We start from the raw sequence: 26,994 nt of genomic DNA on the forward strand, positions 1-26,994 counted from the left end.
TAATGGAGGGTACCGACTCTCTCCCCCAAAAAAAGAAAAAAGAAAATGAAGGCAAGCTTAAAATTAAGCTTTAATATAATAATAATAATAATAATAATAATAATAATAATAATAATAATAATAATAATAATAATAATAATAATAATAGGAGTAATAATAATAATGATAATAAAAATAATAAAAATCATAATATTGAGGGTATGAGAAGAGGAATAGAACTGTAAGTCAAGTCAAAGTCGAAATCAAATACGTAAAAACACAGTTTCCTACACGCAATAGGTGACGCTGCTAAGGAATAAACTGGCACCGCGTAAGCCATCCTGTCGCCACGCGACAGGCTTTGTCGCCACGCGACAGGCTCTGTCGCCACGCAACAGGCTCTGTCGCCACGCGACAATTTTGTCGCCTGGCGACAGACGCGCTTTCCTGTTCCTACAGGAATTGAAGTCTGTCGTGCAGAAAAAGTTATAAATAGCCCCCGAATCATCCGTTTACTGCATAATTTAACCAGCTTATTAAATAGTTAATTAACTAGTAATCATGCCTTTAGCTAAAAGAACCTTTTGTGGGTACATGGATGAATGGTGTCGTCACTTAACTGCTAAAGATAAAAAAGCATTAGATCTTTCTCATATGGGGGGTAAGTTTGGAGTCAAAGGGATGAGTCTTGATATTGATTTTATTTATTCTGCCATAGACTATTGGAATATTGATACTCATTGTTTTAGATTCTTTCATGATGAAATATGTCCTTTACCGGAAGAATTTGGGGCCATCATAGGTTATTATTCCACAGACCTTGCGGTAATGCCTAGAATTAATGAATATTACTATAAAGATTTCGAACATTTTTTGATTTGAGGGGGACGGCTTTGAAACACATAGTGCATGGTAACATAGTTAATCTGACAGAATTTGCACATTATTTTTATGATAATCCCAATCCCGATTTCCGTGTCTATAAGGAAGGGCTTTCCTTTATTGCTTATTTAACCAATTGCTCTTAGTGAGTGGTAAAGATAATGAAGGGCAATCGATAATTATATCTGTTATAGAACAAGTTGAATCTGGGAGAAATCCAATGCCATTAATTGTTGGAGAGACTATGCTGTGGTTAGATGCACTAAGAAAGAATTCAAGAGCACCTTTAAGAGGTTCTCCAATTTTATTACAGGTATAAAATAATGTTATTATTAATTTATCAAGAACTAAAGAATATTATTTTTACACTGTAACCTATATTTGCAGATATGGCTCATGGAGAGGTTGAAGCTTATTAATCCTCCTGATGATATTCACACATATGTTCCAAATTGCGTAGTCCGCCGAAAGAAACGATTTTTGAAAATCGGTCGCGGTGAGTGGAGCAAGGTGTTCGCTGCCGGTGACTTTACCATAAGCTGGATTGTTCCTTGGTGGAGGATTGAGGCGATGATTGGTTGTAGTAACCAAGCATATTGTCGTCTCCCGAGCTTGTCGAGGCTAACCTTTTATTTTCCTTGTAGAGTTATGAGACAATATGGTCTCGCACAAACCATCCCTACAGGAGATCTTCGCCGTCCTTATGAATTTCCTGTGTCACAAGAGATTGAGCGCTTTGATGGATACTGGAGTGGTAGGCCCTTATGGGAGGTGATTACTCATAAGTAACCACCTTGCTTGTCAAATAAAGTGAAGCAATGGCTTCATGGAAGATTCCAAAAACCTCAAGTTACAATTGAAAAGACCAATGTGAAGGATCGTCTAGGTGACAAGAAGGTCCCTGCTAAAGAACGCCTAGGGGAAAGAATTGAATTCAAGACTCCTATTATGCCTAGGAAGAAGAGTGCCAAGAAGAATCAAAAAAGAAAAGTCGACTCTACTAAGAAGGAAGTTTGGGTAGAGAAGAAACATGGAGTCCTAGCGGAAGGAGAAACTATCTATACTAAGATAGAGTGTAGATCTTCTAACGGTTGTCTCCTAGCGAAGGTTATGGATCAAGAGGAAGAGAATGAAGACATAAATTGGAAAAGAATGAAGAAGGAGAAAAAAGATTAGAACATTGCTTTTCTTTTGATTTATTAAACAAAGTTAATTTGTTTTAGTTAATTTTTCAGCTTTTATTTTATCAATAATGTACTTTCTTTATTAATCAAGAAAATTTCAGCTTTTATTTTAATTAACTTTCAATTAGAGCAATGAAAACAATTACAACATTTGTTTTTCGGAGAATTAATTCGAGTACGGAAGTCGAATAAATTTCCAGAACATGCGAAACTGGTCTAGACACTCGCAGAAGACTGGCGCTGCTGTCTGATGCACTGTCGCCGACCATTGGGCTCTGTCGCCTGGCGACAAAATTGTCGTCTGGCGACAGAGACTATCGTCTGGCGCCAGTTTTGAAATTTTGCGGACGTGCATTTTTTACTTCGGGGATACAGAATTTGTAGGAATTAAAGTGGCCGCACCCTGTACGGGTTGCCTACGTATCCTTTGCTTAAGGAATCATGCCAAACGTAGCTCTCTTGAGCGTTTCACTCAAGTATTTATGGGTAGTATTTCTTAATTTGGTCAAGGTTTGTCATGTTTGAAAATTCATTGCCATCCTATTCAGTTAATTTAGCCGCGCCTCCTGACAGGGTTGTTTTGACAATATATGGTCCGGACCAATTAGGCCTGAATTTGCCTCTTGGATCTAAAATATTTTTCCTTAATGCTTTTAATACCAAGTCCCCAACCTTGATATTTCTAGTCTTGACCTTTTTGTTGAAATGTCTAGCCATACGGGTTTGATAACATTGGGAGTGATGTAGAGCTTCTAGTCGTTTTTCATCAAGTAGGATTAACTCTTCATATCGTGCTCTAGTCCACTCAACTTCATCGAGTTTACTTTCTAACGCAATGCGTAAAGAAGGTATTTCTAACTCTACAGGTTGTACGGCATCCATTCCATATACTAAGTTGAATGGCGTATTTCCTGTTGATGTTCGGATTGACGTGCGATAACCCCACAGTGCGAAGTGAAGTTTGTCAGGCCAATCTTTATAATTTTCAGTCATTTTCTCAATGATTGTTTTCAAATTCTTATTAGCGGCCTCAACTGCTCCATTTGCTTGAGGTCTATACGGGGAAGAATGGTGATGTTGAATACCATACTTTTGTAGCAATTCTTCACATTCTGCTTGAAAGTGAGTTCCATTGTCACTTATCATTTCATGTGGAACTCCGTATCGACAAATTATGTTTCTTTCGATAAAGAGTGCTACATGCTTGGCGGTGAGTTTAGCATATGATTGTGCTTCCACCCACTTTGTGAAGTAATCTATTGCAACCAAGATGTATTCATGGCCTCCTGTTCCGGGAGGTGTAATCTTTCCAATTATGTCTATTCCCCATGTAGAGAAAGGCCATGGTGAAGTGTAGGTGTAGAGAAGAGATGGTGGGATATGTTGCAAATTTGCATAAATTTGACATTTTGGACATCTTTTTACATATTGATGACAATCTTTATTCATGGTAGTCCAGTAATATCCTTCTCGCATTATCTTTTGGACTAGCATTTTGCCGTTAACATGTGTTCCGCATATACCCTCATGGATTACTCTCATAGCCCTTTGAGCATCTTTTTTGCCTACACATAATAGAGCTCGTCCCTTAGGTACCCTTTTGTGTAGTTCATTTCCTATGAGTACAAATTGGGAAGCTAAGAGTCTTAATGCTCTTTTTGCTCTTTTGTCAGCATGAGGAGGATATTCTCCTTTGGTGACATAATTCAATATATCTACGAACCATGGTTCTTCCTCTGGTTCTTCTTCTTGAATTACTTCGTCGTCTTCTATGGCCTGAATGTATGCTGGTTTATGCCTTTTTTCTATGGTTAAAGGTTGCCTGATTTCCTTAGGTATTCTAACCATTGAGGCTAGCCTTGCCAAGGCGTCGGCGAATTGATTTTCCTCTCTAGGTAGGTAAGTGTATTCCACTTTTTCCAATTGATCGGTGAGAGTTTCCAAATATGTTTGGTAAGGAGCTAAACTTTCACTCCTAACCTTTTATCTTTTGGAGATTTGATTAATAATTAAGGATGAATCTCCAAATATTCGGAGTTTCTTTACGCCTAGGGCTAAAGCGGTTTCGAGGCCTACCACGCATGCTTCATATTCAGCTGCGTTGTTGGTGACGTCGAAATCTAATTTGATGGATATAGGGACATGTTCTTCCTTAGGTGATACTAATAAGACTCCTACGCCGCACCCTTTTTGGTTTGAGGCTCCATCAAAATATAGAGTCCATGTATCATCCTCTGTCATCATTAAATTTTCGTCCGGGAATTCATTCTCTTGTAAGGGTGTTAAATCTTCTATTGGGAAATCTGCTAGAAAATCCGAGACCACTGATCCTTTAATTGCTTTTTGAGGCATAAACCTTATGTCGAATTGGGCCAAATTTACTATCCATCTTGAGATTCGTCCATTAAGTGTAGATTTTTCGAATAGGTATTTGAGGGGATCCATTCGTGAGACTACGTAAATGGTATGCACGAGCATGTAATGTCTCAATTTAGTTGTGGCCTATACCAACGCGAGGCACAGCTTTTCCAATGGTGTGTAGCGTGTTTCATATTCGAGCATTTTCTTACTTAAGTAGTAAATAGCATTTTCTTTGCTTTCTACCTCTTGTGCGAGCATAGCTCCCATTGTTTCCTTTGTGACGGTTAAGTATAGTCTTAAGGGTATTCCATGGAGTGCTGGGGCTAATACGGGAGGATTCGCGAGATAGGCTTTGATCTTCTCAAAGGCTTTTTGACACTCATCGTCCCATATGATTGGTACGTTTTTCTTGAGCTTTTTGAATATTGGTTCACATATTGTGGTTAACTTGGATATGAACCTACTTATGTATTGCAACCGGCCAATAAATCCTCGAATTTGCTTTTCGGTTCTGGGCGGTGGCATGGACATAATTGCTTTAATTTTGGTGGAATCTATCTCTATTCCTCTAGAGCTTATGACATAACCCAAGAGTTTCCCTGAGGTAACTCCAAAAGCACATTTAGAGGGGTTTAACCTCATGTTGTATTTTCTTAATCTTTCAAAGAATTTCTTTAAGGCTATTGGGTGTCCTTGGCGGTCTTTTGATTTCACAATCATGTCATCCACATAGACCTCCACTTCTTTATGCATCATATCATGGAGTAGGGCAGTTGCTGCTCGTTGGTAAGTAGCACCCGTGTTTTTTAACCCAAATGGCATTACCGTATAGCAATAAGTACCCCAAGGCGTTATGAATGTTGTTTTCTCCATATCTTCTTCGGCCATGAGGATTTGATTGTATCCTGCGTATCCATCCATAAATGAGAGAAGTGCATGGTTTGTTGTGTTATCTACCAAAATATCGATGTGTGGCAAAGGGAAGTCGTCCTTTGGACTTGCCTTATTTAAATCTCGATAGTCGACACACATTTGAACTCTACCATCTTTTTTTGGAACCGGGACAACATTGGCGACCCATTCGGGGTATTTGGATACCCGGATAAAACCTGCAGTTATTTGTTTTTGTACTTCTTCTTTTATTTTGAGGGCCACGTCGGGTTTCATTCGACGTAACTTTTGTTTTACCGGTTTCATTCCTGGAATTAATGGTATAGTGTGTTGAGCTATTTCTCTATTAATGCCTGGCATATCTTCGTATGACCAAGCAAATACATCGATAAATTCTTTGAGTAGATTAATTAAATCGGTTCTTTCTTCTTTGTTTAGCGTCAGTCCGATTTTAACTTCTCTTTTAATGGTTGAATCTTTTGAGATATCAACCGTTTCTATATCCTCAATTATTGGTGTCTTATTTTCAAGTGTTTCCATTGCTTTAATTATTTCTTTGTCATTTTCATCATTAGTTAAGCAATGCTCGTCATCTTTAGATAAAGAAAAACAAGAGGAATAAGGGGAAGAAGACATATTATTAAACTCAGAAGTCATTACATCAAATAAAGAGATGTCCGTCGGGACTTGATTGCTAACTATCCTAGGAGTAGAAAAAGAAGGTGAAGGTGCTATAACTAAAGACTTAGAAGACTCGATGAGGGAAGACTCTAACTCAGACTCTGACTCAGACGACTCTTCGAATATTGGTCCTTGCCCGGTAGTTATGAAATCTTCCTTCCATTTATAGTAACTATCTTCACTGTCTTGCGCCATCCACGCTCTTGATCTTCTATTGGAGTGATAAGTTCGGAGGGATCGAAATTTTCGCTTTGGAGAACCGCTTGGATAAGTGAAGAATCATCTTCCGCATATCTTGATTCGTTCTTTTCCCTTCCAAAGAGGAGTCCCATGACATTAAAGCCGAAGCAAGGGGGTGCCTTTACCTTATGTATTGGAGCTGGGATCCCGTCTAGGAAATAACAATCCAAAAAGATTTCGAATCCAGGCTGTCTTATACCATTCACAACAAAAGGTTCAGGAAATTCGTGACAAGGGTAATCCTCTCCTTCTCTTATAAATTGCCCGTTTAAAGTGAGAGGATATTGATCCATGGGTATTTCCTTTTTTTGTATGCGGGCATTTCTTCGTGCTTTTGATTTTTCCTGGGCTCGTTTAAGGTCTTCGCGGGTTGGTTCAAAACCAAGTCCGAAAGTATCCAATTTATGGAGGCCAGGTAAGCCCATGTGTTTAGCTACTCCTTTCTTCTTTCCTAGAGTCATTCCAGGAAAGTGTCCTTGTTTTCTTAGGATAGCATTTGTTATCATGTTTGAGTGGAGGTCATAATGAAGAGGGGTCCTTTCATCTTCCTCTATTAAGGAGACCTCTTCGCTTAAGCCCCACAAATCTTCATCATTTTCGTCGTGCTCCACATTAATTAGTGGATTTTCTACTGTTTTAATCCTCATAGATGAAGCATCAATGGTTATTGGAATGCCTCCAACTATGGCCTTTACTTGTTGATGAAGAGACGAAGGGACGGCCTTTAAATCATGAAGCCAAGGGCGTCCTAATAGTAAGTTAAAAGATTCCTTGATATCTACTACTTGAAATGTAGTAGCATGTTCAATTGCGCCTGCTGTTACATTCATGGTGATCGTCCCTAATGCTTGACGACGTGAATTATCATAGGCTCTAATTCCTTGGGTTGACGGGGATAAATCCTCATCTCTTATTCCTAACATTCTCGCGGTTCTAAGTGGGCACACTTTAATTGCTGAACCGTTATCCACAAGAGTCATAGGGACATTCATTCTTTTGCATATGACTGTGAGGTTTAGAGCTTTATTGTGTTTGTCACCTTCCGGTGGTAGATCTTTATCCGAAAAAGTGATCAAATTAATTGGACTTGGGAGATCGCTCGTGAGAAAGTTTGCAAGTCCCTCAGGAGTGGTGTCCGAATCTATGCCTACCTTAGCCAGTGCATCCATGACTGCGACTCTATGTTCTCGAGATGTGGCTAAAAGTTTCCATACATTCATTTCTACTTTAATCTTTTTTAGCTGTTTGACAACATCATTGTCTTCTATAATAGGCACGGGAATTTGCTGAATAGAAGGTATGGGTTGTGTTGAAATGGGAGGTTGTATTCTCCCGGACCTAGTGAGGACATCTATGGGTGAATCCTCCTCGTCCCAAATGTCACTTACTGGGTATATTGTTGATAGAGGAGTTTCTTCAATGTCTTTAAGGTAAACATCTTCATCATCACTGTCCCATACTCCATTAATCATGGCATCTTGTGGAAGTCGAACTAACTTTTTCTCATCAATCAAACGTTGAACCAAGTCTTTAAACTTGAAGCATTGCTCTATTGTATGTCCTCCTGATTGATGATATGCACAATAATATTTGTCGGTCCTTTTCAGCGATTCAAATGGTCTTGGCTCGAGAGGTTGGATTTTTCCATTCTCAAAGAGCATCTTGAACATGTTTGTGTATGATGTCCCTATTGGAGTATATTTCCTATTGTTCGTTTTGGGAGTGTCAATTACTTGGAGAGAAAATGGTTTCTTCTGCTTAAGTGGAGGTTTATTTTTAAGCAACTCATTTTTCTCTTTTATAGCCTCGAAGGTTTGTGAGATTAATTCTTTCAATTCCGAAAGTATTAATGTCAATGCTAATACTTCTTGCTTAGTTGCGGGTTCCTGATCGGAGAATTCGAGAGCATATTCGAAGATTTCTTCTTCAATGGTCTCGATAGGTTCTATGAGACTAGATGGATCCTCTTGGTTTTCTTCGTCAGAAATAGCCAAAGAATCCGATAGCGGTGCAGTATTGATACTTGGCTTCTTACTTGCAGGAGGTAATGGGAGCTTGTTACTATCAATCAAATCTTGAATGGCTTCCTTTAATCTCCAACAATTCTCTGTAGGATGACCCCTACCTTGGTGATATTTGCAATGTTCATTTGGGTTCCAGCTAGCCGTTCTCCTTTCGACAGGTGGGTCCCCGAATGGTCCAATAGGAGTTATAAGACCTTTTGCATGTAAGCGATCAAATGCGGTGTCATAACTCATACCAATAGGAGTATAATTCTTCCTAAATGGTTTCTTTTGTCCTTTATTATTATTCATTGCCAATACTTCATTAAGAGGAAAAGTGCTAACATTATTTGAGTGGGTAGATTTGGATGAAGAAGGATTGTCGTTCTTCTTATTTTTCCAGCCACTACTTGAGTTGTTATTAGCAATTTTCTGTTTAGCAAGGTCATCTTCAATGTTAATTCCAATGTCATATACCGCTTTGAAAGTATTCAAGTTGTTTTGATATTTGAGATGCTTAGAATATTTTTTTTGGAGGTTTTTAATGAACATTCTAACAGATTCCTTTTCACTAGGCACTTCAACCATTTTTGCAGTGGTTTCCCTCCATTTATTGAAGAAGGAGGTAAAACCCTCGTTTTCTTTTTGTTTCAGCATTTCTAATTCCCTATGATCGGTTTCAACTTGTATATTGCATTTATACCTTTCAATGAAAGCGCTCACAATGGATTCCCAACTAGAGGTCTTTTCTTTATCAAGTGAAAAGTACCACTGTTGACATACAGCTTCTAAGGATAATGAAAATACAGAATGAAATGCTTTTCTATCTATCCCCTTAATACTCATTACAGTTTCAAAAGCTCTTAAATGAAAATAAGGATTGTCCATAGCCTTGAATTAGGGATGTCGTTGGGATTGAACTTTTGTGGAAGAAGGTCCTTATCCACCGAGACCCCTTGGGAGCTAATCTCTTGAAATCTAAAGTCGCTGGACAGTTTGCCCAAGCTTTCCTGGATTAGGTCCATTTGTTTTTTTTTTTCAGGATTACTTATTTGCAGCGATAAGTTTTGCAGCATTTCAGCCAAGTTGGCTACCTGTCCCTTGACTTCATTAAGTTCTTCTTGACTAGCCATTGCCTTCTTAGCTTTCCTTTTCCTACCGAGTGGTTTATCGAAAAGTAAAACTTGAACGAAAGTGTTGTCTTTGATTAAACGCCCTTCCTTTCTTGACCACGCGCTGTAATTTAAACCATATTTGTTTTAATATTTGACTCTAATTGATTTGACTTTATGTTTAAAAGACTTAAAAGAAAAAGTGAAAAAATGGGGTGTATATTTTAAGGGAATTTAAAAAATTGGAGGATTAATATCCGACTTACCCCCCTAAAAAAAATGACGGAAAACACGCATTTAAGACTCTCTAGACATGGTCATAATGTGACAAACATGTTATGTGTGTGCTTTATGTGTATGTGAGTGACATGCTTTGACTACTAGTGTATGACCATGGGACTTTAAGTGCCTAAACTCAATTAAAGACTTAAACATGGTTTGAACCATTAACAAACTGAGTAAACCGATTAGTAGACTGTTAATTAGACTCATCGTGATGACTTGAGCAAAAGAAACTGGACTGTCGCTAAAACAACAGGACTGTCGCCACAGTTTAGAGCCTGTCGCCAGACGACAAAATTGTCGCCAGGCGACAGACACTAGACTGCAGCGCCACAGTCCAAATTCCTGCGCCATTGCTGGAACATTAATCTGGACTGTTTCCAGTAATTTTACTCTAAATGGACATGCCTAAAGTCGTACTAGGTCGAATCGATTAATTTATTAGCCTTTAATTAATTCAAAATTAATTAATTAGACAAAGTCCTTTTAGTCATTAGTCAATTTATTTAGTCTTAATCACAGGTCAAACAAACGGTTAGCACATATATAATAAATTCAAGCAAGGGTGCACAAGTAGTTCACATAGTCACAAGATGAGTTTGCAACCTAACCATGGCTCTAGTTCTCTAAAGTTCGAGGATATGGGTTAAGTCAAAAAAAGGTCCATGGTTAAGAATCCATATGCATTGCACACAAGCCTACCGGGAGGGTTGGAGCGAATGGACAGGATTCCGCGAGTGCGAGATGAACTCGGACTCGACTCCATGGTTTGGTGGATTCACAAACATTACACATACCCAAATCTGAACTTTGCACATGATCGTGGGATATTCCATTGGGCAGGTGAAGCAGGAACCCCCAGAGGGTTATTTCCATATGTAGAACACATATGGGTTCAGAAAAGTGAGAAAATGACTCAATCAATAAGCAAAATCGAGCCAACAACACTAGAAATGGTCAAAGCAAGAAGGCAGACCCCTGGCTCGGTATTGGAAGAACTTGGCGCCAGACTACAGGGACTGTCGCCGCAAAAAAGCTTATGTCGCCAGGCGACAGAACTGTCGCCAGGCGACAGAAACTTTTTACGGGCGACAAGCCCTGTTTTCTCGACGCTAATTCCTACATGCCTTGGCAAGTTTCTGTGTTCTTCGAATTTTCCAGATTTCGCATCATCTTTTCGATTCTAGTCATGAAAGATATTTCCCAAATTTCCTACGTGTAAAATTCCTATGGATTGACTCATGGGGTACTCCCATGAGGACCTTTTAATGCATATGACAATAATGTTAATCAAATCACGCACATGAAATACTTAGAATTTTTCAAGTCTCATCCGCTCATTCTAAATAATTGCCAAAATTTAATAAATTTCAGGAATATAAATAGAAATCCTCCCCAGTGGAGTCGCCAAAAACTGTAGGGAATATTTCAAGCATTATGATCCCAAACTTGAACCCCACTGTGATCATACACTAAAGTACGGTGGCGTTCCAAAGGGAAAGAAAAATAGCAAAAAGAGTCGCCAACAAGTTTTAGGAACTTGTAAACCCAAAAGACAATCCAAAAGGACCATCAACTACTCCATAAGGTCTTGAACCAAACAGGGTCCGGGGATGAGGGTACGAATCCAATCTACAAAAGAAAGGACCCACCCTATAAAATAGGCCTCTACTTTGTTCTGCTCGTATTCATGTGCGCTTTTCGAATAAGATACAAACATTATATTAAACCTAACCTGTTTAATCTATGTTGGTTGAATATTAATGCACAAATAATACTATTATTGGCGATCACTTGAATTAAAATCACATTAGCCTAAACCAAATTATTAATTATCTTATTAAGCATGATTTCAAGTACAAATTCCCTTTAAACCTGCATAAAAGGCGTGATCAAGCAATAACAATAAAATATATCAAGCAACATAAAGGATAAACAATAATGATAATAGCATGATAAGGCATAATAAAGCTCAATAATAATAGCAAGATCCTAGGCATGATACTAACAAGATTAATAACAAATCCTAGCATGTCACTAAACAATAAAGATCAAAGCTTTAAACCTAACATGGCACTAACATGATATTAGAAAGGATAAAAGCACCCTAAACATGATTCTAGAAAGCATAAATAACATCCTAACATGATACTAGGAATATTAATCAATAATAAACATGCTTTCTACATTGAAAGAGAGTAATAAGATAACATACTTTGAAGCCTCGTACCTCTTTCTAATAACAAAATACACAAGTTAGTAAACTTCAATGAAAGTAATAAAGGATAATTAAAGAATTAAAGAATTAAATTGAAATCAAATTAAATAAAGTTTAGACTAGTTTTGGACCAAACCCTCAGAAAATATCAACCTTGCACGTCTAGGGCGAAGGCAACTTCGAACTTGGCTAAGAGACTCTAAGTCTTGTGAATGCGGAATATTGTATTTTGAAAAAAGGTTGTTGGTTTAGAAAGAGAAAGAAAAGAATTAAGTAATTCTTGAGAGGGAATAGAGAGAATTGAGAAAGAGTTGATGATTGTGAATGATTTCTGAAAACAGGAATTCGGACCCTATTTATAATGAAAAATAATCCGAAAAAACATAGAATTTGATAAGGAATAAAACTCCACGCTGTCGCCAGGAATTGACTCTGTCGCGCGGCGACAGACTTGTCGTTTGGCGACAGCCTGTATTAGCGCGTTTTTCTTCACGCGGAATCCGATATTTAATCAACTTGATCTACGGAATCCGTACAGAAGATAAAATACATACTTTTAAGATAACAAAACAATATTTTATTCCAAATAAAAATCTTTTAAAGATAATTAATTATTAAATCTAACAATATTAGAATTAAAAGGAACTTTCTAGAAACTCCTAGAAAACTATAATTAATCCTAATAATTTTAGGAATAATAATTAATATTGGGCCCTCCTCTAGATCATTGGGCCGTATTAAAATAAATAACCGGGCCCAGTTTAGAATTTTGGCCATAACTTCCTCAATATTCATCGGAATCGGGCTTATAATATATCGTTGGAAAGGTCTCTTCGAGCCCCATCCATCTACACCATTATTGGACCCTTATCATGGACCAAAATAAACTGAATTGGACGTTTTCAAATAAATAAAGTCATTTTCAAAAGCAGAGAGAAAAGAATTTAATTAAAACTAAACCGCAACACTTGGCTTTCGAATCATTTTTACCTAATTCGATAACAACACAACGTGCAAGGCATTCATCACTGGGTTTGGTTTTGGGGAGACACAAATGGGTGTCTACAGGAAGGTTTTGATATTAAGGTGATTGTGTATAATTAAATATGGAAGGTATGTTTGTCATGAAAAATAATAAGGAAATTGGAATTACTTGGGGAATAATTAAGAAGAATAAAAGGCAAGAGAATTTGATGATCAAATATTAAAAAGATAGAGAAATAGAATTAAGGAAAATAAGAGATTTTGGGAGATAATTTAAAATATAATTTTACCAAAATAAATTCCCCTAAAATAATTCAAGAGGGCCGAAAATATTGAGCATACCATAGCTCAAAATTTCAGATTTCTCTAGGATTATTTAGAAAGATTTTTCTCGATTTTAAGGAATAAAATAATTGTATAAATAATATTGAATAAATAACTAAATAATTAATTAATTAATTACCAATTATTCACCAATAAATAACCAAGAAAAATCAGATTTTCCATACATGGAAAATCCGAAATCCCTAGCTAATTATTGGGAATTTTCGGCCATATTAAATAATTAATAAAATATTAATTTGCTTTAATTAAAACATCCGAAATATGTAAATAATCCGGTTTTTAAAATAAGGTAAATGGATAATAAATCTTATCCAAAATAATGATTAGTTTTCAAAATACTTTTGGCGCCAAAATTCAAATATCATTTTGGCTTCAAATAATAAATTTACTAAAATACCCTTTTTATAAAATAATTCCTAATTAATTAATTAGAAAATACGTATGAAAATACAGGGTATTACAAACTTGATATCAGTACATAAGTTGTTCTTAGATAATCATTGTTCTGTTAAGTTCACTAGTGATACTTGTTTAATACAGAAGCATTCCCAGACTCAAGAGATTGCTCTTGGTAAATTGTGCTTAGGATTGTATTTTGTAGATCAAGGTTTTGATGCTAGAGTGATTTCACAAATTGGTGATTCTTCCATGCTTGTAAATAGTAATAAGCATGTAGCTTCCACTATTTCTCATGATAAAATGTCTTTGAGTTGTAGTACTGCAGAAGCCAAACTGTGGCATCTCAGGTTTGGTCATATGCCATTTAATGCTTTAGTTTGTCTTTCCTGACATAAGATGTAAAAATGTAGATGATGTTGTTTGTCAAATTTGTCCTAAGGCAAGGCAACATAGTTCATCTTTCCCTGTAAGTGAAATAAAGACTAGTATACCTTTTACATTGATTCATGTTGACATTTGGGGACCTCTTCTTCATCAGACTCATACTGGTTGTAAAATGTTTGTTACTATTGTTGATGATTTTACTTGGATGACATGGGTTAAGTTCATTAAATTTAATTTTGATGTTGTTCCTATACTTGAAGGTTTTGATGCATATGTAAAGAATCAATTTGGTGTAGCCATTATGTGCATAAAAAAGTGATAATGCAAAAGAATTGACATAAGGTCCTAGGTCCTACACTTAGTTTCTTTGACAAAAATGGTATTGAACACCATAGGAGCTATAGTGATACCCTACAGCAAAACGGGGGAGAGAAAACACAAACATTTGTTAGAGACAACTAGGGCCTTATTCTTCAATCCAAATTGCCAATCAAATATTGGGGTGATTGTATTCTTTGTGCTACTCAACTTATCAATAGAATAACTTGTTTGTTCTTAAGAATGTCTCACCTTATGAAAAACTCTTTCATGTGTCACAAGATGTAAACCATCTCAAGGTATTTGGATGTTTGTGTTATGTGTCTACAAGTAAAACTCATAGGACAAAATTAGATCCAAGAGCTGATGCATGTGTTTTCTTGGGATATCCTGTAGGCCAGAAGGCTTACAAAGTTCTGCATCTAGGTTCTAATAAGATTACTGTTTCTAGGGACATTATATTTCATGAGAAACACTTTTCCTTTCATCTAAGAGATGCTGAAACATCAAATCTTCCAAGCTTTCAGTTTTTCATGCCTAATCCCACATATTCTCATTTCTTTGATGATCCCTTTACTTTCCCACCTCCCACACCTATTCCTGTTCCTGTTCCTGTTCCTATTCCTATTCCAACTTTTGATTCTTCTTCCTCTTCTCCTTCTACTTCTAGTTCTTCTTCTTCTACTCCACAAAACACTCTCATAGACATTTCTCTACCCTACACCAATCCACCAGCAAGTCAGCTACCTATTAGAATTTCTGACAGACCTAAGAAAACACCCAATCATTTTGATGATTATGTCATATTCTCATCTACATCTCATTGGTGTAATTTGGTGTTTTTTAGCAGCATTCCTGATTCTCATATAGCATTTGCTGGTAAATCTCTAGACATTACTAAACCTAGAACATACAAACAAGCTTCTACACATCATGGTTGGGTTGAGTATATGAAAAAGGAATTACATGCTCTTGAGGTGAATAATACTTGGGACATAGTTGATCTTCCTAAAGGTAAGAAACCAATTGGGTGTAAATGGGTGTTCAAAATCAAACATTACACGAAAACAGCCTAATTTGATCTTCCTAAAGGTAAGAAACCAGTTGTATCATTCTTGGTTTTAGTTCAAGTTCCATTCAAATAAATACCGATGTGGTCAAGTTGAATCTATATAATTACATCTTGCATAATTTGATCAAGCATTATCAAGATTTTATTAAACCTATATACATATTGAACAAAAGGTATATAAGCTGAACAAATTGTACCAATATGTTGTTTAGGATTGAGGGTTTACAGAATTGTACCAATATATAAGCTGAACAAAAGGTATATTTAAAATTTTATTAAACCTTCCATGACTCGGGTCAATAACAGGTTGTGTTGGGTTATAACAATTTTTCAAGTTTTAGGTCGGGTTAGTCACATACTTATGAATTTTTCAATGTGATATTTATTTACTTCACACTTTAGAAATTTCCAACAATTTGGCTGTTAACCTAACTGTTTTTGTGTTAGAAAGTCGCCTTTTGCATCACGAATGTTGTTGAGTTATTTGTTCTATTGAAACAAACTCCACATATGGAGTGATTTTTATTCAAGAGTTATCTACAAGACTATGATTTATCCATCATACACTAACTAACTAACTAACTAGGCAAATTTCCATTCTCTACATTTTACCAACATATACTTCCTCCGTTTTCTTTTACTTGCAACACACTTTTTAAGCACGCAGTTTTAGGAGATGATTAGTGAGGGTAAACGAGCGATTTTATCAATATAATTTTTACACGAAAATTAGAATAGAGTTAAGTATCATTTGTAAAAATTATAATGAAAAATTTGTCCATTTACATTCTATAAAGCAGAGCTCAAAACACGTGCCACAAGGCTGTGTTGCAAGTAAAAGAAAACGGAGGAAGTATAATTTATTAGCTTTATTCATTTTAATTGCAATATTATGGTGTATAATATAATATTGTTTTGATCTACCAGAGTTGGATAGCAAGGGACTTCCATTCGGAGATACTTATAACATTGATTAGCTTCTTCTTCGAAACAATCGTAGCAGCAATTGTTACCTTTCTAGCTGAAGATGATACAAGTGTTTGGACCCCCAGTATTAGCATCGTGTGGATTAAACATGGGCACGGGCCTTGCCCGTGCCGCCGCGGGCCGTGCCTGGACGTGCTGGGGTGGGGGCCGTGCCGTGTCGTGCCGTGCCGGCTTCGAGGCGTGTCGTGCCGTGCCGTGCCTGAAATTGGCACACCCCAGCCCACGGCACGGCCCACGTGCCGGGCCGCGGGCCAAACCGTGCCACCCTTCTTTTTTTTTTTTTTTAAATAAATGATAACAAAAACGAATTAAAAACAACAATGCATATAATAAAAAAAAATACGAGTGCGATAATCCGAAAACACAAAAAATTGAAGAATAACTTATTTTATTATATGACGGTAGTCGGTACGAATGTACGATAATTCAATAATACAAAATTACAAAATAAGTAATGATAATTAAAAATCGTACAATAGTGTATGAATATTGAATAACTTCATTTATTATACGGAATACGAAGTTCGATAATACAAAAAGAATACAATAGTGTATAATGTAAATATGTAATCATGTAATTATTATTGGTTGTCTTCGTCTTCATCTTCGTCTTCATCTTCGTCTTCGTCTCCTAGAGGTTCAAGTTCATCCGCCAATTGAGTGGATTGAGAAGTATGAGAACTAAAAGAAGTCGACGTTCCTTCATCGTCGTCGTTTTGTGCATAAGTACGATCTTGAGAACGAGTTTCGGCATCCAACCAATCCTTGAAGCAAACACACATTTCAAGTGTTTTGGGTTTTAGTCTTGTTCTTCTATCGTCTAAAACTCTTCCCAACGCACTAAAAGCTCTTTCGGAGGCAACGGAGGAGACTTGGATAGCAAAAATATCACGAGCCATTGCCGACAAAATTGGATGTTTCACGGCTTGTGATTTCCACCAATCGAGGATGTCGAGGCCAAACTTCTCTTCATCGTCCATGCCTTTCATGAAGTCGTAACTTAAGTAAATTTGCAACTCCGAAACATCGCTTTGTGTTCCCTAGATGATGATGATTCTGTACCTGAATACTTAGACATCAAGTTAGCAGCTTGTGCAAATAAACCTTTGGCCCGTTTACTTACATTTTTGGATGTTTGAGAAGGGGCAAATCGAGACACGGTTTCATATTTACTTTCATAAACTCTATATAAAGAAAAAAACTCATCCCGTCACCTTATTTTTAAAAGTTTCAACATCATCTTCAAAATTCATGTTACTATAATAAATATCAATTAATAAAAAGGTGCCATCATATTTTTGTCTAGGATCTAAAATAGAAGCAAAAATATAAATCATAGGAATATCGGTGTAATATTTACGCCATTTTTCCTCCATGGATGGAAGATATCCATGATAAACATGTTGTGATCGGTGTTCCACAAAAAGTTGTGCAAGTAAACATGCATTGCTAAGAAAAGAATGAGAACAAGGATTATATACAGAAGAAAAACAATGTGTCATACCATATAGTAATTGTAAAAACTGCATATATTTTTCACAATTAACCCAATCATCTTCTAGTAAAGCACATTGTGGAAATTTCATATTATAAAAAAGTGTTAAATGAACCTTGTACTCGATTGCCCGACTCAACATTTCATAGGTGGAGTTCCACCTAGTTGGACAATTCGGTGCTATTTTTATGGTTTTTATCCGTTGTTGCCTGCAAAAACCTTTCCATTCTTGATATCTCATGTTAGAGCTATTAATAGAAATAATAGCATTCCTTATTTTGTGATAAAATGGACCAATTGCTTGTGTTCCATCCTTCACACACAAGTTAAGAACATGACAAATGCATCTAACATGAAGTGCATCTCCATCTAATATAACATTGGTCAATTGGGATTTGACCAAATTCGCACTATATGTCATAGAAGTTGCATTATCAAAAGTCATAGACATGATTTTATCCCTAAGACTATATGCATCAATGGCTTCCATTAAATGATGTGAAATGTTAAGACCGGTATGAGGGTATTCAAGCATTTTGAAATGAATGATGCGTTTTTGTAACAACCACTCATTATCTAACCAATGACAAGTAACACATAAATAGTGAAGTCCGTACCCACCATCCCATGCATCGACGGTTAAAGAAACTCTACTAGGAAGATTAGCTAATTCATTTACTAATTTCAATTTGTACTCTAAATAAGTCTTCATGGCAGCAGATCGAACGGTTTTTCGGGAGATTTTTTTGTGTTTTGGTTGTAGTGCTCGGTTAATATAGTTGTTGAAGGCATCATTTTCGGCGAAAAGAAAAGGTTGTTCTGCATGTACAATCATTCTCCCAAGTTCATCCCTATCTCTCTCGTAATTGTAAATGAAACCTTGTGGATGGAATTGAGAAATTTTGGGTTGGGTTGGATCACTAGATGGTCCACCACATTTTTTTGTATGTCTAGTAAGGTGTCCCGTCCCTCCCTTGGTATCAGCCGATAAAATTTTACCACAAGTCCGACACTTGGCTTTTTGTCCATTTTTACTTAATTGATAATGTGCCCAAACTTCACTCTTTCTTTTGGTTTGAGCAAAATCCTCTTCGGTACACCACTCTAATATGTTAGGATTTCGGGTGTTGGGAATTTGGGTGGATGGTTCACTCGACCCGGAGGCTTGTGTTTGGCTACCTTGGGAAGGAGGAGGAAAAGGAAATTCATATTGTTGAAATTGGGTCCAAGGAGCCATCATCCATTTGTTTTTGCCCTCCCGTGTTTTGGGGATGAAAGAAAGGGGTGGAAGTGTTTGGAAAGGGCATGTTAGGGGAGGGAAAGGGCATGTTAGGGGGGGACATAGACATTGAAGTGTTTGGGTTTGGTGATTCCCTACGTTTTGACTTGGCTTTTCTAGAGGAGGAGGAAACGTTCGGGTTTGATGCCATGATTAATTAATAATAATAACAATAAAAGTAACAATAACAATAATAATAATAATAATACAACTAACAATAACAAAGTAACAATTAACAACAATAATAATAACAATAACAATAAGAATTAATTAGTAAGTAGTTTTTATATAAATTAAATTTTTAAAAATAATTATAATAATAGTAGATTACTTGGATCAATGAGATCCCAGGTAGGAGAAGTTAGGAGCGACGTTGTCCAGAGCCCAAGTCCCGCCTTAGACAGATTTCAACAATCCAAATAACCCACAATTAAAATAGAAAGTAGTTTTTATATAATTAAGTAGTTCCAAGAATACAATAATAATAATAATAATAATAATAATAATAATAATAATAATAATAATAATAATAATAATAATAATAATAATAATAATAATAATAATAATAATAATAATAACAAGATTAACAACTAACAATAACAATAACAAATTAAAATAAAGTTGAGTTAGATCTTACAATGACGCTTCAATGCTTTCCCAAATTTATAATTTCACGAACTTATAATTTCCCGAATTTTTAATTTCCCGAATGTAAATATAACAATTTTTTTTTTTTGGTAGTAGACTAATAAAAGTAATAATAGTAAAAATGTAAAATTTATAAGAGAGTAGGAATTTTTTTTTCTTTTCACAAAAGAGAGCAAGATTGTATGATTTGTAGGAATTTGAGAATTGAGAATTTAAGAGTAAGAATATTAGAGAATAGGAGATAAGAGATGATTTGATGAATTGTGAAATTTTTGGAGGAAAATATGAGGTATTTATAGGGAATTTGGGTGGGAAAAGGGGGGAAAAACTAGCCGTTTTAGAGCTGTTGGAAAACGGCCATAAACGGCTAGTTTTCAAACGGTACTCAAGGCACGGGCCATGCCGTGCCGTGCCGTGTCGGGCTGTGCCTGGCTTCGTGCCGGGCCGTGCCTGGCCGTGCCACGTGCCGTGCCAGCGGGTCGTGCCAGCGTGCCGGCCCACGTGCCGTGCCCGTGCCAAATTCCAGAAATTTGTTCACGGCCCACGACCCACAGGTGGGCCGCCGTGCCGCCACCCGTGCCGTGCCGGAGTCGTGCCGGGCCCGTGCCGCCCGCGTGCCGGCACGGCCCGTGCCCATGTTTAGTGTGGATTGCTATTCTATTTGGGGTAAGTTATTTAATACTCCGTACTCTGCATTTCACAAAATCGCGTCAAATGATACTCCTTCCGTTTCATAATGTTAATCCCATATGAAATCAATCACTTAAAATAAGAAAAGAAGAATATTTGAAATCTAACATTAAGTACAAAATAATTCATAATTAGTTTACCTTATTTAAGATTTTTGATTTTTTTTTTTTTTTTTTTTGTTGAAAAAGCATAAGTCATACTTGCATGATTTAAGGTAGAGATTTCCTTACTTAGAGTTATATCATCAATCCACAACCAATTAATTCCAAAAATATTAAGTTAAAAATAAAACATATTCAATATGGATAGATCTTTTTAAAACGCCCCAAATAGTACATGGGACTAACATTATGAAACGGAGGGAGTAATATATAGTGTACACTTGTATTTTACTTCTGTAACCAAATTTCAATAGTATTTACTATCAAAATAAAGTCGTTTAATTTACAACTAGATATAGTCTTTTGTATGATTAATTTTGAACAGAGAAAATACAATTTTTACCGCTGATAATTTCTTACTAGTTATTAGGTACGGAGTAGTTGACAATAAAAAAAATTATTTACTTAATATGGAAAATGTTGCGTTAACCCTCAAGGTTACCAACCCTATTACATGGCAGCTTATGTGGAAGATTAGGTAGAGTAAAAAATAAAACAAAGAGTAATTAATGTTTTTGACTTCTTTCCACGTTCTTTAATGGAATAATTATTGTTGGGGAATTAATTAACTTTCTGTTTTTTTTCCAATGCTTAACTTAAATATCTACATTGAGGGAGCCATGATTACTAGTTGTCTCATATGTACAAAATTACGAAAAACTAAATTCTCATTTATCCCATGTATTGTAATATAATGGAAAATTAGGATGGTGGAGGTGTGGAGGAAGGGTTTGTCTATGTGGTTTGGTAGAGCTAAGAAAGAATGCGAGATATGATTACTAGTTAATAAATTGCAGCCTTTGATTTAGATTCGATGTACTATGCATATATATAGTGTATTAGTATATCATATATGCGAATTGCAAATTTAGAAATTCTCTTTGTATAATTATACATATGTAATAAATTTTATTAGTTTTAACTTGTATGTACGGTTATCCAGTTTTTCTTTTGTTTAAAAATGGTTAAGAAAAATATATATTAATGATCTTTAAATACTATAATGAAAAAAAAAAAAGTTAATACATGCATTTCTTAATTGTAAATAGTAATGATTATAGTATTTCTTATTTCCAGCCAATATATATATATATATATATATATAATATGTGTATATATATATACACACACACACACACGGAATATGCATTAGTGAGTACATGTATCTCTTGATTTTTTATGCCAATTTTTTTTAATAACAAACTATTAGTACTTGAAAATTCTTGATGACCATAAATTGTTGATTCGAGGGTCACAATTCCTTATCATAAGACACCTTTTCACGCACACATGATCTTAAGTGTACATTTAGTTCATTAGTTAATAAACTTAAACTAAGTGATTTGTTTTTACCATGTTCGAACAATATAGTAACGGTGTATGTATTTTGTTTTTTTAAACGAGGCTCGAAGGCACTTAGCTTTCATTCATAGGGAGATCGTTCTCCAATATAGGAGCAATATAATACAACTCGGAAAATCCGAAAACCAAACACGACTATTAGTATGTATTTGGTTTGTCTTAATCCATTTTATTTTATAAAAAATAAGTTCATATTCAATAATATAATAAAATATTTCAAACGACATAAGTTCTAAATCTTATGCAATTAAGGCAAGTATATTGATAGTTTATTAAAAAAGTAAGGGTTGTGAGAGAGTTTAAGGTTTAGGGTTTGGGTTTAGGGTTAGGGTTAGGGTTTAGGGTATATGGTTGTTAGGGTTAGAGTTTACTCCATTTTATTTTAGAAACAATAAGTTCGTATACAATAATATAAATTAATAGTTCAAACGACTTAAGTTTTGACTATTATGAAATTAAGACAAGTAAATTGATAGTTTATGCAAAAAGTACAGATTGTGAGAGAGTTTAGAGTTTAGGGTTAGGGTTTAAAGTTTATGGTTGTGAGGGTTAAAGTTAAGGGTTTACGGTTTAGGGTTGTTAAGAGGTGTAGGGTTTAGGGTTAGAGTGTCAGGTTTACGGTTTAGGGTTGTTAAGAGGTGTATGGTTTAGGGTTAGAGTTTCATGTTTATGGTTTAGGGTTGTTAAGAGGGTTTAGGCCCTTTGTCAACTTCATTAATTAAAACATGACATCAATGACTCGCGGACTCGCTTGTTTATTTGTATAGACGATAACCTTGCAAGAATTATTCAGTTGTTTTAACTAATAAAAAATATTAGTGCATAGCTTATTATATTATTGAGTATATGTCATTGTGATGATGTTGAATTTCTCTGTACATAGCTAGTTATAAATTATACGTAATTGAACGGATGGACTAAGGCCCTGTTCATATTTACTGTATTGAGCAGAAATGAACTGATTGGAGCTGAACTGAACTGAGCTGAAATGAATATTTTATGATATTTAAGATATTTTTTCATTATATTATACTGTAATCTTTTCATTATTTAGTTTTAGATATTTTGAAAAGAAAAAGAAATCCATTACTTTAAAAGTTACAGCTAGGTACAGATGTTTTTTTACATTTAAGAATATGGGAAAAAATGAAAACTCTTAGTATTCTCCTCCATTGGTAACCAACAAAGATCAATTCCAAGACAATTCATAAATAATGAAAATAATTTAAAATTTAAAATTTACCTTTCATTTGCTATGAAAATTTACTATAAATTGTAGAGTTCAACTCAATTTCTTATCATATCATACAGTATTAACAAAAATTGTAGAGTTAGGTAGGTAGGCTTTAGTGAAAGAATTATATTCCGTGAGTATTGTATTCCATGCTTAGCCAATATATACAATGTACATCCTTAACATAAGGCACTAATTAAGCTCTACTAAATAGGAAATAGCTAAGTACAAAAAATCCTAGGCTATAAACAAGGAAACTAATATATTTACAAGGATAAAGATATATTCAAAATAATATATCTTAACATTTAGCTTAGTCAATGTTTATCCCACTGATCAAGGGATACAATTAGGAGGTACTTTGCCTAACTACCTACAATAATGCTTTGTGTATAAATTCTTGTTTTGAGAATACAATCCTTACGAAATTGATTTCCTTCACTAACTAGCTAATTATCAATTGTATTTTAGTTTTGCCTAAATAAATAAAGCAAAAAAAAAAAAACCCCATATTAATCATGTTGGTATCTTAATTATGACTGTCTGATTTTTTTTTTTTTTGAAAAATATTTAAATTATAATTCTCTTAGTATTATAGGAAATTACTATACATTAATCACGTTGGTATCTTTTGACTCTTTGATATTTTTATTTTGGAAAATGTTTAAATTGGAAATCTTTTAATATTCTAAGAAATTACCAAAGTTCCTTCAATGTATTTGTTCCAATGTTCATTACAAAAAAAAAAAAAACAAACCTAATTATAATAAAAATAAAAATTAATCACGTTCAATTCAATGTACACAGTTAAAATACTTTGTGCCAATCTTCAAGAAATTACTAAGGTTCAATGTATAACACTTTAATTGTTACAACTTTCAATAATCCCATAATAAAAATTTATAAAAAAGAAAACAACTACCAACATTCAATACTAGCATCTACCAATACATCAACCGTCCAAATACTTTGTACTCCCAAATTTTTTTTTTGAAAATTGAAGGGATTGTAGGTACTCCCAATACTTCATTATCTGTAACAAAATAATATGAAAGGAAAATAAGTTAGAAATATAATAAACAATTATTTTTAGAAATTGAATTACAATTTCATTGTCAATGTATTGTTTGATTAACCTTTGGAAATTATAGGGATTAAATGTGCTAGAACTTGATGGTTGAAATGGCAACCTTTGACCATGCATCTACAAAAGAATAATTTAAGGAAAATTAATATCAATAAATCATTACTCATCACCAAAAGTTTATTATATTGTAAGGATATTGTAAAGATACTTACCGGAATAACCGGAAATGGGGGATATGGGGGATTATACATGGCATTATGAAACATCCCAAAAGGTTGACTAAACTGCATTATATAAAAAAAAATCCATCAAAACTTTGTATAATATAAGAGAAAATTCTTAGGGTTTATAGATAAAAACTATAGGAGATAGAAATGCATACCGGGGGATGTTGCAGGTGAAAAACGTAAAAGAAGAGTAACTAATATGGAGTATTTGTGTTTATTCAAATTTGGAATGTTTAATAGAAAAGGGTGGGAAGGAATCTATTGTGTTTTTCTAGATTAAGGTGTATGGGAAACTGTTAACTGATTATTAATTAGCATAGGGCTTAACACTTCATATAATCTTAAAATTTAAAAAAATAAAAATCAAACAAAGCAAAATTATGGTGACAACTAAGCTTCCACATCACAAGGTTGCTAACCCTCAGGGTCACTCTATCATTGTCCACTTAATATGGAGTATTGTTTTACCAGGCTTTGGAAGTTGGTGTGATAAATACTGTCCAGACTTGGGCTTGTGGAAAGAAGGGACCCTTATTTGTGGCAATGTTTACGCCACTTCAAATGATAATTGCGGTGGTTATGGGAGTATCTTTTCTTGGAGACATTCTCCATCTTGGAAGGTACTTAATTTTATTCTATTCTCAATTAATTTTATTTATATCTATTAGTAATATTGAATCAAATTTAAAGTTGTCATTTTAAAAGAATTTATTAGAAGCTATCATGATTAAGAATTGATTACAGATTTTTTTTTTTTTTTTTTTTGAAAGAAGTCCAAAAGGACACTAAATTTCATTAATTAAAGTTATATGGCATATACAATTGACAATTAACAATATTGAGAACGAATTTAACAAAATCAAACAAGAATTAATCGGGAAAGGGCTCAGAATCCAAATACATAAATATAACAATTCGGCACATTCTCGATTCGTGGTCTCATACAACTTTTTGAGTGGATTCGTCATCACTTCGCAATTTAGTGAGAAAGTAAATTCTTGTATTGATTCTGTAACCCGAATCCAAGCCATAATCAATCGTAACCCTATACAATCAGAGACCAAAGTGTACTCAAATAAAACCTTGTCTTTCAAAGGAGTATGAAAAACCTTTTCTTTCGTAGGAGATCGAAAAAACCTTGTCTTTCGAAAGGGAGACATTATTGTAACCTAAGAAACAAAAAGCTTAAAAGAAAATAAAGATTGAGGCTTTTCACCGGTGAACTCTGATGGAAGCCCTTTTAAAATTGACAATGAAGGCTTAACGTTTAGGAGAGAGAAGAGAGAAAGGAGGCTAGGTTTTTTATTATTATTATTATTATTATTATTATTATTATTATTATTATTATTATTATTATCAAAGTTAATTGATTAGAGAAGTTTGAGATAATAATAATACTTTTATGATAAGTGTTTGGATAATTATACCCTCTAAAATTGCCCTTATTTATGTTAATTATGTCTTTTTTAAAATCTTAAGAATATTGCGTGAATATTTATACCCAAAAAATATTTGTTTATATATTTTTTTCCTCATTAATTTTGTTAGCAACTAAAATTGTGGCATAAAGCCAAATCGAAAGAACTCTCCCAGGACATAATTGCTAAATAAGTTCAATTCAGTTCAAGCAATGCAAGTAAAAAATGGTTCAGGTGAATTAAAGTAAAACACATTATTACTTATTATCAAGTATTAAAAAAACTGCTACATAATTCGGAGTAAATTCATTTGCTTAAACAAATCAATTCAATTAAATACGACATACTTTAGTTGTTAACCTATCAAAATATAGTACCAAATAGTACTTGGTCTAGTGATAAAATAGTCGGATAGTACCTCACAATTAACCATGAGATTAAAACACTTTTATATTTCCTTTTTTTTTTTTGAACGTTTTTTTTTTATTGTATTTAATTATTTTTTGTTTTACAAATTCGTTTGTTTACTGAAATAAATTACGGAATAAATAACAAAAGTAATGCTTAATTGGTGTATGTAGTTTGATTGGAGGCACAGTTATAGCAATTGGATTTTACACAGTGATGAAGGGAAAAGCAGAAGAGGAGTCCGAAAAAGAAGTTGTTGAAAGTAGATTGACATATAGCTCTGAAGAAGAAGATTTAGCTTCTCATAAAGAACCTCTTTTGCAAAACAACGTGAATGTATAAAAAAAATTATAAAGTTCTAAATTTTATTCAAAAACTTCTTCAACATATATCCCAAGTCTTTACCATATCACATGGATACATGGTGTTAGGTTTCCAAAAAAATTGTAATTATTCACAATTTCAGAAAATAGATTTTTTTTTTCTTTTTCTTTTTTTTTTAATACAAACCCTATGTATGTGTATTTATTGATCAGACTCATACTCGACTTGACTTAATTACCATCTCTAATCAAATAGCATCATGTTCAAGAATAAATGTGATTTTTTTTCACATCTCCTTCTCGACTATAACACCTAATGTGAATTCACAAAGTATTGTCT

The 26,994-nt window shown here is 34.6% G+C and overlaps 1 pseudogene; it reads left to right on the top strand.

Moving 5' to 3' along the window:
- The window catches only part of LOC145582844 (WAT1-related protein At3g28050-like), a 50,171-nt pseudogene extending 23,423 nt beyond the window's left edge, over positions 1-26,748 (top strand).
- The last annotated feature ends 246 nt before the right edge of the window (positions 26,749-26,994 follow it).

This window comes from Chenopodium album, chromosome 15 (genome assembly GCF_948465745.1).
Source record: "Chenopodium album chromosome 15, dcCheAlbu1.1, whole genome shotgun sequence".
Lineage (NCBI taxonomy): Eukaryota > Viridiplantae > Streptophyta > Magnoliopsida > Caryophyllales > Amaranthaceae > Chenopodium > Chenopodium album.